General features: G+C 49.0%; 1 protein-coding gene across 1 annotated transcript in view; it reads left to right on the top strand.

Moving 5' to 3' along the window:
- The window catches only part of ANKRD52 (ankyrin repeat domain 52), a gene marked incomplete in the record, with an annotated part of 2,835,210 nt that overhangs the window by 892,927 nt on the left and 1,928,797 nt on the right, over positions 1–13,486 (top strand).

The raw sequence follows: 13,486 nt of genomic DNA, 5'->3' as shown, positions 1-13,486 counted from the left end.
TGTGCCCCTAGCAGGAATACTCTCCTTCATGCAAACTGGGCCTCTATTACCAACAACCAATGGGTACTCAACATAGTGCCCCAGGGATACAAATTTTATTTCCACACTCTGCCAGCCCCAAAAAGGTTCCCAGATCTTCCTCCAAGCCAGTGGGCAGAGGCCATAAAGCAAGTCCTTTCCCTGTTCTCCATGACCGCAATACAGCATGCTCCTGTAGACCAGATAGGTCAAGTTTTCTATTCCAGACTCTTCCTGATAACCTGAAAAGTGGGCACCTGGCGTCCAATCCTCATTCTATCCTATCTAAACACCTTTCTGGTGATACCAAATTCAAAATGCTCACCCTTTAGCAGCTTCTTCCTGTGCTTTCCAAGGATGCTTGATTAGCCACCCTAGACATCAAGGAGGCCTACCTTCACATCCCAATCAGGTAATTTTGCAGGAAATATCTATGTTTCAGGGCAGGATTTATGCACTTTCAATTCTCTGCTCTTCCCTTTATCCACTGCTCCCAGTGTTTTCACAAAATGCCTGGCCTCCAGCCTGTGCTTTTTGCAGACAAAGAAATATTCAAATTTACCCCTATTTAGACAATTGCCTGATTCAGGCAGTCAGGAAAAGCTGTTATATAGCACCTGACCTTTGTAAAGGACCTACTGACCTCCCTGCGGTATACTATCAACGAAAAGAAATCAAAACTAGTCCCCACACAAAAAATTGTGTTCCTGGGAGCAAGCCTGGACACATCATCCCAGATGGCATTCCTTACTCCAGAAAAACAAGCCTGCCTGACAGGCTACTTCTCTCAGCTAACCACCAGAACCCAGTTATCCGCAAGGAAAGTCCTGCTAGCTCTAGCGTTCATGGCCGCCTGCATTTTACACATTCCGTATGCCGGACTGCATATGAGGAAACTACAATGGTACCTAAAAAGCCTTTGTTGTCAACACTCTCAAGACTGGAAACTGTCATACCTATGATACACTGCCTAAGGAAAGATTTTCTTTGGTGGGTAGTAGCATGCAACCACAGCAAGGGACTTCCCTTCTTCCAACCCCATGCCGCCCAGACCCTCACCACAGACTCATCAGACTCTGCCTGGGGTGCACGTCTGGATGGTAGGTGCATTCAGGGCCATTGGAGCCCAAATCAAATACATCTGCACATTAACTAAAAAGAGGTGCTAGCTGTTCAGCACGCCCTGACAGCTTTCAGACCCCTAGTCTCTCTGGGGTCTCTAGTGATCAAAACAGGGCACCACAGTAATGTGGTATATCAACAAGCAGGGAAGGACTCACTCTTATACTATCTGCAGGCTCGCCATGACCATTTGGCACATGGCCTCAGCCGTGCAAATACACCTGCTAGTACAATTCCTGCCAGGCTTCCTAAATTTTCTGGCAGACAACTTAAGCAGGAACCTGCTAGACCCACACAAGTGGCAGCTAGACCACAGATCATTCAACCTTGTAACCCAGAAATGGGGAACCCCGAAGGTGGACCTCTTTGCCTCCCACTCCAATCAGTTCAGCAAATTCTGCACCAGGGAACCTCACAGCAAGGCCTGGAAAGTGGATGCTCTATCCTTCCAATTGGTAAACCTCTCGATCTATGCATTTTCTCCTCTACCACTCATTTCAAGGGTACTGCTCAAAATAAGGGAGGAAAAACCATTGACCACACCAGTACTGGTACCCACTGCTGCGCAGCCTGTCACCCCTGCCACCATGGTACCTACCTCAGATCCCAACACTCCTGACCCAGAAGAATGGAGAATTCCTGCATCCACAATTGCAGGCCTTGAAACTAGCAGCCTGGCTTATTCCCTGACCTCTCCTCCAGCTGCCAGCCTAAGCAAACAAGTCATGAATGTTGTATGTGAGGCCAGACACCCCAGCACTAGAAAATCCTATGCTGACAACTGGAAAAGGTTTTGCACCTGGATCCAGGCTAAGGGAGCCGAAACAGCACAGCCTTCCCTTCCTCTCATCCTGGATTACCTAACTGACCTTCTACGCTGGGGTCTGTCCTTCTTTTCTATTAAAGTTCATGCTTCTGCCATCTCTGCTCATTACAGCACAGAGCCACCTCTCTTCTCACGCCCTCTCATCAAACGGTTCGTAATAGGGGCTAGCAACTTAAGGCCACCCAGAAGAGCTCCTACCCCAGCTTGGACCTTAACTTTGTGTTGGAAAAGCTCACCCTACCCCCATTTTGAGCCTGCAGCTTCAGCAGAGTTAAAATTCTGCTCTTGGAAAACAGCCTTGCTTCTGGCCATCACTTCAGCTAGAAGAGTTTGAGCTACAAGCACTCATGGCTGTAGAGCCCTTCATCATTTTCCATGCTGACATTGTCTCCCTCAAGACTAAATCATCCTTCATGCATAAAGTGGTGTCCAGTGTGGCTCTCAACCAATCCATTAATTTGCCCACCTTTTTCCTTAACCCACAAAACAAGGGGGAAAGGATTCTGCACTTTCTAGATGTGCACAGACAGCTCATATCCTGTCTGGATAGGAATAAATCTTTTAGAAAAACTGACCAATTGCTAGTCAGCTTTGCAGCAGGGGAAGAGGGCAAGGCCATATCCAAACAGTCTCCAAATGGATAGCTCACTGCATCCATTTCTTCTGCAAACAGTAAGGGAAACCGCCCGCAAAGGGGACCAGGAGACCTTCCACCAGGGCAGCCTCTACCTCTGCAGCTGTTCTCAGTGTGTTCCCCATCAGAACCATCCTAGAGACTGTAACATGGACTTCTGTTCATACCTTCACGAATCATTGCCACCTGCCTATCATATCCAAATCCAGGGCAGGCTTTGCCACCTCAGTCTTGCAGGGCATCCTAGCCAGCTTCACAGTCTTCTTTACTGGCTCCACCCTTTTCTTCAGCTTTGGGAATCAACGCAAGTGTGATGACTGCAACAGTGAAACACGAAGAACATAGTACAGTTGTGTACACTTAACCATAAATGTAGGTTTTCAAGTGTATTCACTGTTGCAGTCCTGGATATTCATGTTTCACTGTTGCAGTCATTACATTTGGGTTATCTGCTTGCAGGTAGCCCTCAGTCGGCCTGATTATCAAAGTCTTGGGTCCTGTGTCGGTTGCTGTCTCATCTTCCATGACGTCAGGTTGTCAGGGGTATAAAGCATGCAGCCAACGCCATTACCCAAGTCTTTCTTGCCGTGCAGTGCCCGAAGCAGAAGCAGTTCGCAAGTACTGATCGGCCGACTCCTGAAATTTTCGTTTTTGAGTTTCAGATTTGAAGTCTTCAACTAAACTAAGTACCCTGTTGGGGAACCTTTCTTGCTCTAAACCGATGGGAGTAAAAGTTAACAATTGTATTTCTTGTGGAAAGGAAATACCTCATAAAGATTTCCATTCGAACTGCATTCCTTGCTTAGGCCCAGACTTCAACATTACCTCACTGTCGGTTTTGTGTCTTATTCAAACCTCAAACTATTCGTCGTCTGTTCATTTTCGCATCTAAATATTTTGGTACTCTGTTCAATTATCCAGAAATGGCTTCGGTAAGCCACCCGACTACCGACATTCTGAAAAAAAATGCAAAGCTAAAGACAGAGACAGACCGCACAGGTCCAAAAGTGCCGACTACATTTCTGCTAAGCTAGTCGCCAGTTCGCCGGTCCTCTGTGAGGTGCTTTCGCAGCCTCTGATCCCTGCTACTTCAGATTTGCAGGTCTGTACTGAGACCCATTCAGAGTCCGGTATGCCGCAAGATGCTTCTTCAACTGTGGATCCTGTGGATGTATCTACCTTGGATGGGTCCGAAGCCGCTGTGCAGGCACCGGCATCTGAGGGTGTATTCAGGCTTACTTACTTGTATATTAAACCAACGCCATCTTCTTCTTCAAGGCCTAAAACTCGATCCATGCCAAGAAAACAGATGCCCAGACAGCATGGTCAGGCCACTATGCCTTAAAAACAATTAAGAATGGCTGAAGACCTTATTATTGTAATAAGGGGAAGCCACCCTTCTCCCTCTAGAAGACTTGGAACTGATTTTCCTTCTGAGTCTTCTGATCAGGATTCTGAAATTTCTATTTTCTTTGATGACCAGGAGTTGCCCTTATCTATCTATGAGGATTCTGATGCGGAGGACTCCATTCCCTCTGCTTCCCCTCCAGAGGATTTCTCTTTTGGTTAAATTTTGCATACTCTTAGGGAGCATTTCCGCTGGGAGAGCCAGGATTATTCTGACTCCAAAAAGAGGCTTAGGGAATTCTTACTCCTACTTCAACACAGGCCTTTAGCTATCCCTCCTGTACTGGGCATTGTAGATGATGCCTTCTTGGAATCTAGCCTGGCCCCTGACACTTTACCTCCGCCTCCCAGGAAACCTGACCGGTATTAGAGTACCTTACTCTCACAAATTCCTCTTTAAGAATCCTACTGCGGATCCTGAGACCATTTCACAGGGACCCAAAGGCATTAAGGCTACTACTGACAAAAACCCTGCCCCCTCTGATAGAGATTCTAGTGCCCTGGACAGATGGGGTAAGAAGGTATACACTTCTGCAGCTTTGGCCATTAGGGCCTTAAACTGCCAGTTTCATATGTTAAAGTATCAGCAGGGTATTATTGGATTGCTTAAACAGAAACTGATGTTGATTCCTGACTGTGCTGAAAGTAAAGAATTACTGGATTTAATGCATTCTGCTGAACAAGTTGGAAAACATACTTTGCAATGTAGATTTGATTCATTAGAGGCATCTTGCAGGGTTGCTGTCACTGGGTCTGTACTTAGAAGGCATTCTTGGCTTAAGGAGCAATCTTTGGCAGATCACTTTAAAACTAAATTACTGGATGCTCCCTTAAACCAAGAGCACCTGTTTGGCAACAACGCAGAAGTACTACTTAAAAAGATGGAATAAAAAGCTAAATCTATGCAAACTGTTAAAGATTTCCTGCAAGTCCAGGCCCCCAGATTTAGTAAGCACTGGCCTTCTAAGAATTGGTCCTTTCCTGTCTCTTCCAGGCCTTCTCAGTCCAACCCCAGAACCAGCAGATGACCCAGGCCTCAGTCTCAAGGTACTCACAGGCCTAAACAGTGGGGGGCTCCTACTTCCTAAGCTGGAAATAGTAAGACACCCACCTATGGTAAATTGTCCAATGACTTAACTTTAAACCTTCCAAGCCCTGCCCAACTGACTGTTCCTTTAGGGGGAAGATCGTCCTGCATGCAAAAAACTGGGAACTCATTACCCAAGACAAATAGGTTTTAAATATAGTTTCCCAAGTATACAGATTCCACTTCCACTCCTTACCAACCCCAAATGGTTGAACAGACCTACGCCAAATCAGTGGGCAAAGGCTGAAAAGCAAGATGTTCATCGTGTTACACTGCTGCAGTCATCACACTTGGGTTATCTGCCGTCAGGCGGTCCCGCATTTGGCCCGAGTTCCAAAGTCTTGGTCCAGCGTCAGTTGCTGTCGCTTCTTCCATGACGTCAGTGTGACAGAGGTATAAAAGAGGCAGCAGACGCCATTTTCTCCAGTCTTTCTTGCCGTGCAGTGCCCGAAGCAGTTCTCAAGTGCCGGTCGGCCGACTCCTGAGATTTTCAAATCAAATTTCAGACCGAAGTGTTCAATAAAGCTAAGTACCCCGTTGGGGAACCTTTTCTTGCCTCAGTCCGATGTCAGAAAAAGTTAATTGCATTTCTTGTGGGAAGCAAATACCTCATAAGGATTTTCATTCTTATTGTATCCCTTACCTAGGCCCAGACCACGACGTCACAGGTTGTCGGTTTTGTGCTAGGTTTAACAAACGAACTATTAAACGTCGGTTTGATTTTGCCCGACATTATTTTGGTAGAAAATTTAATTATACCATGCTGTCGGAGCAACCGACTACCGGGATGCATAAAAAGCGCAAAGATAAGGACAGGCAGCCGAGACCCAAACCAGACACCGAGGCCTCTGCTAGGCCAGTAGCCAGTTCTCCGGTTTTCAGTTTGGCGCCTACGCAGCCCCTGATTACCGCTGATTTAGAACCCCAGCCTGCATCCGATTCCCAAGCGGAGATTGCAGGGCCTCCAGAGCCTTTATCTTTAGGCCCTCCCGACTCCATGGCTGATGGGGATTCCGGTGCAGTTGAAAGGCCGTCAGTTGCTGAAGGTGTCTTCAGACCGACTACACTTACTATTAAATCCTTTCCAAAACTGAAAACTCCATTAAAAGTAAGGAAGCCTGTACAGCAGTCTCCAGTGCAAGGCCCCATGCCTAAGAAACAGATGCTTAAGGTGGCCGAAGACTTAATTACCCTAATCAGGGGTTCCCATCCCCCACCTGACAAAAGGCCTAGACAGGAGGAGGACTACGCTTCCTCTGATCAGGTTTCCATTACCTCAGATTCTTCTGAGGAACAGGAGTACTCTTCCCCCTTATGAAGACTCTGATGCTGAAGAGTCTATTCCTTCAGCATCTCCCCCAGAAGACTACTCTTTTGGGGAAACTTTGCATACCATGAGGGAACATTTCCATTGGGAAGGCCAGGATTACTCTGATTCTAAGAAAAGGCTCCGAGAGTTCCTCTTACTACCCCAGCACAGACCCCTTGCTATTCCACCTGTGTTAGACATTGTGGATGATGTTTATTCAGAATCTAGCCTTAACCCAGAATCTGAAGTAGGAAGACTTCATTCGTCTGCAACCTGTGGGTATCGGATCCGACCTCGGATCCGAGCCGGCAATTCAAAAGCTTAGGCTCCGAGCTCCTAGCTCCTCCCTCTTACCCATAACCCCTTGCCAAGCCCTGACTGACCTCAGATTTCGTTTGCCGCTTTTCAAGAAGCAACGGAATTCTTGAGCTCCTGGCGTGGTTTTGAGATAAGTAGTTTTCTGACAGGAAAATTGTTTAAATTCTCTTTTTTTGTTACAAATATAGTTAGTGTTGTGTGTGGTTAAGGCTTTCCCTCCCTCTTTAGTTAATTTTTCTCGGGTTTTAAGTAGTTTGTTTGTTTGTGTGTGTGTGTGTTTAGGCCTTAGGTGTTATGTCTGAAGCCCCTAAGGCTGTCTTTTGGAAATGTACCGAGTGTGGCCATAAGCTGTCCCCAGCAGATGGCCACACTGCAAGAATCTTGGGGTTGAAACCTGTCTTCTGGTTGTACCATTTGTGCAGGGTTCAACCCCGGGCTTTAAGGGATCGGAGGTCGAAGTTAGTGCTGGCGGGTCTTTTACCCCAGATACTGCTTCTCGCCTCTGCCCTCCAGTCAGCAACTTGTTGCTGTGAGTTCTCCCTCCGGCTGGGACTCAACCTCCCTTAATCTGAAGTAGGAAGACTCATCTGCCTGTAACTCCTGTGGGAATGGATCCACCCTCGGATCCGAGCCGCAATTCAAAAGCTTAGGCCCGAGCTCCTAGCTCCCTCCTCTTACCTATAACCCTGGTTAAGTTCTTGACTGACCTCAGATTTCGCTTTGCCGCTTTCAAGAAGCAAGGGATTTCTGGAGCCCCTGGCGTGGTTTTGAGATAAGTATTTTTCTGACGGAAAATTTGTTAAATTTCTTTTTGTTACAAATATAGTTAGTTGTGTGTGGTTAAGGCTTTCCTCCCTCTTTAGTTAATTTTTCTCGGGTTTTTCTGGGGAGTTTGTTTGTTTGTGTGTGTGTGTGTTTAGGCCTTAGGGTGTTATGTCTCAGCCCCTAAGGCTGTCTTTTTTCTGGTCACCGAGTGGCCAAGCTGTCCCCAGCAGATGGCCATACCAAAAGAATGCTTGGGGTTGAAACCTGCCCTCTGGTTGTACCATTTGCAGGGTTCAACCCCTGGCTTTAAGGGATCGGAGGTCGGGTTAGTGCTGGGCGGGTCTTTTACCCCAGAGTTACCGCTTCGGCCTCTGCCTCTCCAGTCAGCAACTTGTTGTTGTGAGTTCTCCCTCCTGCTGACCAACCTCCCTTAAAATGCCGGAGGGGAAGGATTCTAGTAGGAGAGACAGAAGGAGAGGCACAGGAGAAGCACTGACAAGAGGAGAGCCGAAGCTTCCAGCCTGCGCCTCCATCTAAGCTGGTTTCCTCTGTGCCTTCTAGCTTCCTCCTCCTCAAGCCTCCACTCCCCTCTGACTCTTCCTGACCCTGACCCAGGAGGAGGAGGCTGAAGTTCTTCCAGGAGGTCACCGAGACGGCTCCTTTCTAGGTCCGCTTCGTGGCCTCTCTCTCTAGATCGACTCTCTTTTTTTCGATGAGCTGCTGATATGGACCGGATGATGAGGAAATTCATCCAGGCCCAATGCAATGGGAGTGGAGGCTCCTAGCCCCGCCCCCAACCGAGGAAGCTTTCAATTTCTTTTCGCGCCTCAGAGTCTTTCCTCTCCACCCATACCACGGGTTTCGAGATTTCGGGCGCCGCAGGGCAGATTTTTGGGATCCGGGGTGGGTCGGATCCGATTGATTGTCGGCACCTCGGATCCGCCCCATCCCTTGAGTGCTTCGGTACTCTTCGATTCGGCCTCCTCGAGCCGAGGGCCGAGCCTCGGATCCGAGGGAGCGGGAGCTGGTGTGTTCGGCCCGGCCCAGGTCGGAGCATCACTGGTCTCGGATCCGACGGTTTCGCTCCACGACCGATCCGTACGCCGGATCCGCTGAAAGTGGGGCTCGGCCCTCGGGGCTTAGAGAAGCTGGGCCCCTCTGCTTTCAACGCTATGGAAAGGGCACTGTCGAGGACATCCGGACCCCCGGGTCCCTGCCACGGCCACTCTCCATCCCCGCACTCCATTGCAGTTGGGCCAGGGCTCTCCCCAGCCGGGTCCGGGTCCCAGGGACAGCTCACTGACATGTCCCAAGGTGGTTCCTTTTGGAACATCCATCTGCTGAAGATTACTCCTCTGACAGCCTCCCCCGGCGAAGTACCTCGAAGCGCAAGTGCAAGAGGAGGCACATGGATTCCCTGAGTCCCACACTGAAGACACGACTTGATTCTGATGAACGGAAGGCTTGATGAGGCCCTAGGCCTCCCCTGAGGATCCCGACTGAGGACGCCTCATTTGGAGACATGTGAGATGTTAAGGATGTTAAGGATCGGGGGTGGTCTGCCCCCAAGGCTTCTTCTCGACGAAGTCTGTGTTCTTGGAGGCATTCATAGGGCCCTTTCTATTCTCTTGGTGTGTCCCCTGTCCTCCCAAGGACCCCCTGGTAGATCTTATATCTATCAGGGCGTGGAAGGATCCGACACCATTGAGCCTATCCTAAAACGCCTGGACCGTATTTCCTTCTTTCCTCCATCAGACCGCACTCCACTGCTGGAGTAAGGGTCCCCAGTAGATGCTATGATGATGGCTGCAGCCACGTAAGAGGGAATTGGCCCAGGAGAGTCCTCCTCCTCCGTCCATCCTCCGGCAAGGAGTCCTGCTCGATGGATCGAATTGGGAAGGAGGTGTTTAGTTCAGCGACGACCTTCTCCCCTCGAGAGAGCTTGAACTACATGGCGCATGTCATTAGGATGCAGTGAGATCTCGATTAAAGAGTACGCTGCATCTCCCCCGGAGTCCATCTCGAGTGAGGATAAGCAGGTTTATTCCACCAACGGCTCTAATGGCCACTCTCAGATCTTATCCAATACAGGCTGAGATCTATGCGGCTGCTGTCTCATGCTACTGAGGGAGTCCGCTGGCTAGAGCTGGAAGCGGAGCAGGCCTTGTCATGAGGCGACAGCCTGGCTGGCCTGGCTCCACGCATTGTGATTTTGTTGAGCCCTTTAAGCGACTCCTTCCAATGCCCCTTTCGATGGTTCTGCCTATTTGGCAAGACTGTCTCGCGAGACACTTGTCCAGAGCGAAAAGGACGGAAGACGCCTGTCTGCCGTCGGAGTCCGCCTCAGCTCCCCAGAGGTCCAGAGGTCCCCTCTAAGAACCAAAAGTGGACAGAAGAAGATGTGGTTCCGAAGTCGTGAGGCAGTCCCAACCTGCTGCCGGATAACCAGTCCTTCCCGTGGCAGAGGAGGACCGGGAGGTCGTCATGTGGCCACAGAGGCAGGGGGCCTTGGCAATTTTGGGTCCAGAGAATCCTCCTCTGAGAGACCCACGAGCAGCCCTGAAGGGTTGCCCGGCTGTCCGCTCCTGGAGGCAGTCGGGGGGCTGTTTTCTTTCATGCACCCACTTTGGACTTCTTGGGGAGTCCATAACAACAGACAGTTAAGTGTTTCACTCATATCCAGAGGATATTCAATACCCTAATCAAGATCCCTAAATCTCGAGCCTCCCAGATGAGCCTCCCAGATGTTCCGCCCACCCACCCACCAGGGGTGTAGCTCGGCAGATCTCGAGCCTTTAGATCTAGCAGCTGCTAGGAAAAAGAGTTACTCCAGCTGGCCCCCAGATCAAGCCGGATTAGGGTTTACCCAGGTTCTTTTGGTGCCAAAGAAGACGGGGGACTTAAGACCAATTTTAGACCTTTCCTGTTGAACCTGTTGCACTGTCAGTAACTGCCAAAGTTCCGGATGGTCACCCTGCAATCTATATACTCCCCTTTGAGGGAGAACGACTGGATGTGTTCCATCCATAGACCTCAAGGGGATGCTGCACTACCACATTTCCTCGGGATGGACAGACGCATCCAGGAGGTTTCTTCGCCCGGCTGGGAGCCAGTCACTATCAGTTCAGGGTCCTCCCTTGGTCTCACCTCAGCCCCCAGGGTGCTGTTGCATTAAGGTGTTAGCCGGTGGTAGCGGCCCACCTGAGGCTCCAGGGATTACAGGTCTTTCCGTGACCTTTGGACGACTGGCTCCTGACTGCATCATCAAGGCATCTCTGTGCTCAGCCAGGGATTACTTCCCTTCAACTAGCACCAAGTTGCTGGGGCATAACGATCAACTCCTGGGAGAAATCTTCCTGAATCCAACTCAAATTATAGATTTCATAGGAGGAAGACTAGACACCAGATCAATGCGGTAGCCTTCCTCACCCCAGACCAGATCATTAGCCTGAGGTGTCATGTGACAGCAATCCTTCAACCGTCACCAATCACCGCAGCTTCGGGTCCTGAGGGCCTAGGGTTCTATGGCGGCAGCAGCTATCCCGCTTCTAATTCATGCCCGCCACGCATGTGGTTCTTCAATGGACCCTTCAAGTTCAGTGGTTCCTCTCTTGTTTGTCTGCCTCCCTAAACGCCCCGATGTGCGGCCGGGCGTCAGCAGAGCTGCAGGGACTCCTCTCTGTGGTGGCTTTTCTCCGGAGCCCCAGGAAGACCCTTTTATGCTTGCATTTCCCCTCGAGCCACAGTGACCACGGATGCTTCTTGCCTCGGTGGTGGGGGGGGCATTCTCATGGGAAAGATTGTCCAAGGCATCGGAATCCCACAGAGACATCATTTATTGCATATAAATGTCCTGGAATGAGGGCGTGTGCTCCTAATGCTGCAAGCACTTCACCACGTTCTCTTTTCCTACAGGGACTATTATGCATTCAGACAGACAACATGTCTGGGAGGGGTCTGGTATATCAACAAGCAGGAGGAACCAGGTCTTATCCCCTTTGTCGAGGCCATGAGAGTCTGGGAATGGGTAAATTTCAATTTCACCAAACGCTTGATAGCAACGCATATTCCGGGAGAAAGTCCAACATCCTTGTGGACAAGGCCTCAGTCGCATCTATCCTTTCTCCACACGAAAGGGTGGTCCTCTAAACCTTCAAGTAGCTTAAGAAGATTTTTGCTGCTTTGGGGCAAACCCTGTTGCGATCTTTTTGTTTCTCGTTTCTCCTCAAATGCCAAATGCGACAATTTCTTCTGGGCTTACTTCCCCACCAGGGAGTTCCCTTTAGGGATGCTCTGGTGCATGCTTGGCCTCCCGGGTCTCCTTTTATGCCTACCCTCCACTTCCTCTGATGCAGAGGTTTCTGCAGAAAGCCAACAGTTTGGGGAGCAGAATGATTCTCATTGCCCCATTCTGGCCTCTACAACCTTTGGTCTCTTCTGCATGGTCTCACAAAATCAATCCACTATGGATTCTGGATCCACTTTCGGATCTCATCTTCACCCTCTGGGAAATGCCAGTTCCACCCAAGTGGAATTCATGGACTCCTGAAGTTGACAGTTTGGCTGCTCCAATTCCAACCTTAATTAGGACTGCCCCGTATCTCTTCACCGTCAAAGCACTCATTTTGTGGTGCTGCTCATAAACCTTCTACCAGACAGGCTGATATCGGAGTAATGGAAGAGGTTCTATATGGGCAGGGCAGAGAATCGGTGGGTGTGATCCTCAGCACCTCCTATCTCATGTGTGCTAGAATTTCTAACAGACCTCTTTCTTCTCATCAAGGGGCCAGGGCCAGTTCTTCCACGTATTAAAGTACAATTGGCGTGCTATATCGCATTAATCACATTGGACAGGACATTAGCTCCTTATGACAGCGAAATTATGCAAAATCTTTTCTCAAGGGAGTTTTATTATTAAGGCTCCAGTCAAGGAGGTACAAAATGTACCGCCTTGGGATTTGTCTTAGTCCCAGGCCCACTGCTCCTCCCTTCGAGCCTGCAGCTTGCTGATTTAAAATTCCTTTCCTGGAAGACTGTCTTTCTGGCTAGCTAATATCACTTCAGCCAGAAGAAGGGTGTCTGAGCTTCAGGCTCTTTTGTGTCAAACCGCTTTATCCTTTTTTTTCTTCCTTCTGATAGGGGTGTGCCTCCCAGGACCAATCCATCTTTCTTCTTCTAAGGTCTCTTCTGAATCCAATATTAACCAGTCAAATCAATTTGCCTGTCTTTTTTTCCCCAAGTATTCAAACAAAGGGGAATACAAATTGTATCATCTATTGGATGTTCATAGACAATTAGCGCTTTTATATTAACAGGACAGCTGGCCACAGGAAATCAGATCAGCCGTTCGCCTCCTTTGCTAAATTTGTTTGGGTAAAGCAGTGTCTAAAGTCACTCTGTCTAAATGGATTGCTAATTGCATATTGCAGGCATAAGTGACACTTCAGGCAGACCTGCTTCCTCAGAGGGGTTACGCTCATTACTAGCTCATTCTACTAGGGCAGTTTCTATCGCCAGCCGCCTTAAGTCCCGGTGGTTTCGTTGGATGATGATGACATTTGCTGCAGCTACTTGGGCCTCAGCCATACTTTTTATTTCTCATATTACAAGGTGGATGTTGTTTCTAGAGGAAGAGCATCCTTTGGCTCAGCGTGGTGCTCCGAACATCCTTCCATGATGGTCACCAAGATTCATAGGTAGTAGCTAGGATTCTGACTTGTCCATTAGAAGTTATAGAAGACGAATGAAGTCTTCCTACTTCAGATTTAGAAGTTATGTACTCACCATAACGCTCCATCTGAGTAGGTGACTTCATTCGATGCAACCATCCTCCATCCCCTGACCTTTATAGAGCTTGTAGTATTTATGTTGTTTTAGTATACTGTGGTCAGTATTTGAGGCAAAACTCAATCTGAGGTCAGTCAGGGCTTGGCAAGGGGTTATGGGTAAGAGGAGGAGCCAGGGAGCTCGGAGCCTAAGCTTTGAATTGCCCGCTCGATC

Source organism: Protopterus annectens, chromosome 9.part0 (assembly GCF_019279795.1).
Source record: "Protopterus annectens isolate FY-2018-M chromosome 9.part0, PAN1.0, whole genome shotgun sequence".
NCBI lineage: Eukaryota > Metazoa > Chordata > Ceratodontiformes > Protopteridae > Protopterus > Protopterus annectens.
The sequence above is the reverse complement of the archived record's forward strand: the minus strand, read 5'-3'. Positions and strand labels throughout refer to the sequence as shown.